Below are 6334 nucleotides of genomic sequence, written 5' to 3'. Positions count from 1 at the left end.
AATCTAAACGCTATAAGCTTTTGTGTGATGAGATAACTTTTTCTTTCTTTCTTTGTCGTGGTAAATCACCCGTGGACTGAAAACATGTGCGGCGCTGATCATATTAGTAACTCTCACAACTGTAAACAGACACAGCTGAGGGCTAACCACACCACAGCAAGCAGTGTGTGATGCTGAAGTTGCATTACTGATTTAATTTCATATGACACATTTCACTTCACTGCAATTATGACGGAAAACAAAGGAGTGCGTGAATAGGCTGGTGAAAAATTAAGATAACATTCAATGACCCACATGTATTGTGTCTCTCAAAATAAATATTGGTCCTGTTAGCCAATTATTTAGTTGTGATGGGGAGATAAAGCTCTGGAACAGACACATCATGCACAGGCAAAAAAGTTGTGTAACTAGTAAATAAATATATTTATATAAGTTCACAGACATGGGTAAAAATGAACAATAGGTTATAGCAAGAAGTGTTGTGTTGTGTGTGTTGTTTTTTTCCAGGAAAAATGAGAAATAAAAGTGACTGTGCAGTATTTTAACATCTAAATCAGCTAAAAATATCAACCCTAATCAGCCTTCTTCAGGATTTTTCTTATTGGGACATGGCACAAACTTTGACCTCCAAATTCACATTCAGCCAAATAATGAGATGTCACTAATCCAAGAGCGATGCTAGCTGCTAGCTGCTAGCTAGAACATCAAAATGGATGACAAGGATAAAAAATAGCCAGTGGTGCATTTGTGGAACATACATTGTCGAAGGCCAAGTCGGACGTTTGGGAGAAATTTGGTGTGATCAAAGACGGTGAGAATAATGTTGTCAGTGGCTCTGCTGCTTTTTAAAAAGTGCCGAAAAGTGTGGAAACTCAACAGTCAATTCATTCCAAGAACACAAGCAACTGACTGTAGCCTGTTTAATTACAGGTCAGGTCACAGTACCATGGGACAAATTACAGGGGGTCTTGGGGGGTCTGAGATCTCTTGATTGACATGTGAGACCCCCTGAAAACCTATAGGGTAAAATTTTGGGGGGGTTTCTGTGAAAATCTAAAAAATTGTCACTAAAATGTATTATAAAAATGTACTGTGTCTATTATTCATTATTTAAATTGGAAAACATTTGTTCTTAAAAATTAATCCAGAGCAATACTGGTGTGATGTTTCCTCTTATTGCCGTTGAATGCTCAGTTGGTAAGGCCACCTTCCATAGGTGGTGCTGTTGCAAATGGTCCCTCAAACCAAATGTTGTGGGTAGAAAATATTATGTACAACCTTAAAATCAGTGAATATTTTCCCTGCTTTGACATCATGGTTACACTTTGTCAAAAACTACACATTCAAATCTCGTATATTGAGAATTATGTCTGTGCCGGACTTAATATCACTTAAGATTGGAGCACTAGGGGGCACCCAACGGATTGTCACCAGGTATTTTGCACATTATGCAGGACATATATTAATGGGCTGGAGCAAGTCTCAGTGACTTGGAGATATTTGTGGGTAACAGTTCCAGTAACTGATCTGTGTGTGTGTGGGACCCTGCATACGGCAAAATGCACCTTTATAACTTGTGGTGCACATGACAGATACAGAAGCTAAGCAATGTACTAATGTGGACTGGGTCAGAACGAAAAAGACGTTTAAAAAAGGTCCACCTAAAAAACTAAATCAATATTTGTATAATCTAGGAAGTAGTATTGCAAGGCAGTCCCATGTTCTGTGAGCTAAAATTACTGATTTCGTTAATGGAGTTTGGTTATTTTTTTCTGATACTAATCTTTGCATGTGTGGGTCTTTGTGGCACACATGACAGCCATCTTGCAATTTATTAGATCTTTTTCATATATATATATATATATATATAGTACTAATGTATCTCACAAAGGATTGCTGAATAAAAAAAGGGGCGGGGTGAGGTGGGGGGGTGAGACTGTTCACTGCTGTCCCAGAATCACCACACTAACAAATCTTCAGCAAAATATAAAAATTACAATATTTATCATAAAAGCCCATCTCGTGACCACCCCTCCCCACACTAATAATTTTCGTATGGTCCCTAAGACATTTGAAGATGCCAGTTTGGGCGCTTGAAACTTTTCACTATTTTCCTACATTTTATAAACCAAACAACTAATTAATCAACTGAAAAAAGTAGTCGATGAGTAACTTGACGTAATAAGTAATAAGTAATTGCAGCCCTACACAGGCATTTGTACCCACGTTGTAAAACGAACACGACTGAAAATAGATATAGGATTGGATGTCACGGAGAAGAGGCTGTCATTTGATGGGAACTAACCAATCAATAGCGATCAATAGTCTCATCAATTTGTGTTAAAATGACAAGGAGTCAGTGACAGATAGTCGTTGTGGTTTTTATTCTCTTTCTCACTCTCTAAGTGTGTGTGTGTGTGTGTGTGTGTGTGTGTGTGTGTGTGTGTGTGTGTGTGTGTGTGTGTGTCCACCGCCACCACCTGGAAATCAGTCCCTCTCCCTTTAAGTGGGAGGTGAGCGGCGGCAGGGCGCTGCATGAGGACGGTGAGTGTTGGAAAGCGGAGCAGCAGACAGAAAGAAAGTCACCGGGACTCACTGACTGACTGACTGACTCACTGACTGACTGAGTGAGAGCAGAGCAGAGCGGAGCAGAGCAGAGCAGAGCAGGGCTGCGCTGCGGTGCGCTCTCTGCCTCCAAAACATTTACGCACCGCAGCCTCTCTGTACTCCCAGCCGTCATCTTACCAACATCCACCACCAACTACACCACCACCACCACCACCACCACCTCAACCAGCCGGCCGACTCTCTCCACTGTGAAGGACCCGGAGCAGAGAAGTCCGCGCACGCTGCAACCCGTGTCCCAAACCAGCGAGCTTTGAATGCGGTGAGGAATTAAAGCGGGAGAGGAAGAGGAGGAGGACGGAAGTTTTTTTTTTTCCTCGTGGGGAGCTCAGGGCGCACCGGGACTGGTGAGTGAAGCCTTACGATCGCTGTCAACTCGCTGGAAATGTAATAAAACTAAGTTTAGTCACGAACTAACCCCCGATCTCTGCGCAAATTAGTTCGAAAATTACAGGCGCGGAGGTGTTTTCATTAAATGTGACCAAACGTATCAGCAGAAAAAGGGATCATGAATTTCCAACTTCCAAAAACTTCCATTTCTGCCTTCCTCCATCATTATTCAAACGCTCATCTTGACTGTTCTAACTTGAACAAAGTCCTCCATCCACTCTGTCCTGTGACATCTTTATTTTTTCCTTTGTTTGTGCCACAAATGAGACGCTGACAACTCTGTGCTGTGCTGCAATACAGAGCTGTCGGCTTTACACAGTTATCTATGAGGGGAGATGATAGTGATGATGATGATGAGGACGATGATGATGTCAGTTCTGTTGGCAGATGCAAATGAGCAGATATCAGCAGGTTCACCGAGAATAGGTACAGACTTCAACACCCTCTTTTTTCTGTTTGCTTCAGCTGATTTGCTGAAGTTTTAGGAGAATAATTAGAACTTCACAGTGAGGTGAAAGTTGTTCTGGAGGAATAACATTGAGAAAGAACTTTAAAGGGATAGTTTGGGTTATCTCATGTAGGCTTTATGACATACTTGTCCATGGTCAGCGTATTAGCTACAGTAGAGGGTGGTCAGCACAATTTGGAGAAGCAGAGAGGAGCACCAGTATGGAAGCTAAGCAATGTACTGCTGTGGAGTGGGTCAGCAGCAAAAGTATATTTAGAATCATTTCAATGCTTTACTTTGCCACCAGACAGACTTTTTTGACAGGAAACAGCCATTATATAAGGAAAATATCACTCTCTCCAAACAAACCAAACTCCATAGGTGAAATCAGCAATTTTACCCCACAGAACACAGGGCTCGCTGGACGAATCTGTTGGTTTGTTTGTGTTATTTTGGGACTTTGGTAAATCCGAACAAACATTTTAAAATGCCGAAGTCACACAATAACACAAACAAATTGACACACAGAGGGAGCGGTAGACCAGAAACTGCCGTGTTCTTTGAGGTAAAATTCTTGATTTCATCTATGGAGTTTTGTTGGTTTATTTGGGTCACATAACAGCCAGAGAGGAGTACCAGCAGGGAAGCTAAGCAATGTACTGCTATGAACAGTGTCAGCAACAACACTTTAAGTGTCCGCTATATTTAGGATATTTTCATGGCCTTACTTTGCTGTCAAACAGCCTTTTCTGACAGGAAACTGCTGTTATATAGGCCAAATATTGCTCTCCCCAAACCAACCAAACTCCACTTGGGAAATCACAAATTTTACCTAGCAAAACAAAGGACTTGCTGGACTACTACTGCATTGATTTGTTAGTTTGTTTGTGTTACTGTGTGACTTTGATGAATCTGAAATAACATTTAAAAAAACAATAACACCAACAAACCAACACACCAATGCAGCAGCACATCAGCAGCTCCTGTATTCTGTGAGGTAAAATGATTAATTTTGCCTATGGAGTTTGGTGTGGACAACGTGATATTTAATGTAATGTAATGTAACAGCAGTTTCCCATCAGAAAAGGCTGTCTGACAGAAAAATAAAGTGTTGAAAATATTCTAAATGTACCATACACATAAACTGATGTAGATTTTTTTTTTAAAGGTGACCATTTTTACATGGCTAAAAACCTTTTGTTGTAGTTTTGGTGCTGGTACTCCTCTCTAGTTTTCCAAACAGGGGGTGTGCTGACTTCTATCTACTGCAGGTAATTCACTGTTATGGATGAGTACCTTATATAACCCCACTTCATAAAATCTAAACTATCCCTTTAATCACATCTTGTCAGTTGTGTCAGTTTAGAAATGTACTTTATATAAAGCGCAGGATGAATCGTATTACAGTATTTGAAGCATGTCAGTGGTGCCTGGGGTGCCACCCAAGGTTCCTTTGAAAGCATTCAGGGGTCCCTGACATGTAAAAAGGGTCAGATTTGTGATCAATAGTGAGGTTGTGACTTGCTGAGGAGACCCTCAGTGTGGTTGCAGATGGACAGACAGACAGACAGCAGGTCTGGGACGTTCAGAGGTGACGTTGCTGTCTCAGCATGCAGAACAAAGTATGTAAAAGCTTGTGGGCATTCTGCCACAGCGGGGGTCGCACTGAGCGGTGAAGTTGTAGATTTGTGCGAGTGTGTGTGAGTGTGTATGTGTGTGTCCTTGTCTTTACAGTGGCTGGCTGCATACAAAGCTGTCCGTCAGTGGGGAGTCCCTGACCTTTCTTTCCGTCAATCTCCTTTCTTTCCTCATTCGCTCTTCACTCCCATCTTCACACCCCCTACTGCTGCCACCACTCCTATTTCTTTCTTTCTTTCTTTCTTTCTTTCTTTCTTTCTTTCTTTCTTTCTTTCTTTCTTTCTCCAGCTAGTTAGAAGCATGGTAATGCTGCATCTTTATATCCTGCTACTTACATGCACACGCTCCCATCATGCTCCACAGTGAGGAACAGGACGGAGTAGTGCCGATGTAAAGCAAAGAGCCCGTCTGTCAGCACCACCGTATGGTGTGTACTATACACACTCATGCACAGACACACAGACACACAGGATAATCTCTAGGAGTGGTTTGGCATTTCACCCTTCACCTCTGCCCCCAACCCCCTCTCTCTGATGGAGCTTTGTCTTTGCAGGTGAATGGGTTCATGTAGGACGAAAGGTGACTCTCTCAGTCAGGCGGGTTGACTGCTATCACTATAGTCACCATACCAGTGTCTTATTGGCTGGCAGGTATCCGTTTACGTCACATATTTACCTTCATCTAGTCAACTGTTTAAATTTTAAATCAGGATAAAGTTATATTAAACTTTGGGTAACCATGGCAGAAAAGAATGTGCTATTATTTATGCTTTAGATATTAAGATATATTGCTACTGGTGTATATGTCAGCTGATAGATAACAAGAATTTTCAGGTCTGAAACAATTTTGGAACAGTGTCACTATCACGTAGTTTGTCTACTAGTAAGATGATACAGTATTTATACTGTTCAAATGTCGTGCCACGTATCTATCTAGGGGTATGATGCCATTGTTCCGAAACCCCAGTAATCTTAAAAATATCCCATTGGACAGAAAGCCCCTTTGTTAGAGAGCCCATCAGCCCGAAGGCCCATCGCTCCAAAAATACACACTCTCCCTCCAGTTGTTAGGTTCAGAGGTTAGGGTTGGTGTGTTACTGCAGGGATCGAGTGTATTTTCGTAGCAATGAGCCATTGCTTTGATGGTCCATCATCCCGAAACACCAGTTTACAGAAAAATGTTCAACAGCCTGTTATCCCAACAGCAAACACCCACCTCAAAGAAATATTGCTC

The 6334-nt window shown here is 41.7% G+C and overlaps 1 protein-coding gene across 2 annotated transcripts in view; it reads left to right on the top strand.

Annotated features, from left to right (window-relative positions):
* Window positions 1–2652: 2652 nt before the first annotated feature.
* Window positions 2653–6334, top strand: part of sox13 (SRY-box transcription factor 13) — a 72120-nt gene continuing 68438 nt past the window's right edge. For both annotated transcript variants that reach the window (XM_084727204.1, XM_084727195.1), the window contains exon 1: window positions 2653–2972. The gene's annotated coding sequence lies outside the window, so the exon portion shown is untranslated. The remainder of the gene's footprint in view (window positions 2973–6334) is intronic.

This window comes from Lutjanus erythropterus, chromosome 2 (assembly GCF_056507025.1).
Source record: "Lutjanus erythropterus isolate fLutEry1 chromosome 2, fLutEry1.hap2, whole genome shotgun sequence".
In the NCBI taxonomy this organism is placed as follows: domain Eukaryota; kingdom Metazoa; phylum Chordata; class Actinopteri; order Lutjaniformes; family Lutjanidae; genus Lutjanus; species Lutjanus erythropterus.
Note: the sequence above shows the minus strand (reverse complement) of the source record. Positions and strands in the feature narration are given on the sequence as shown.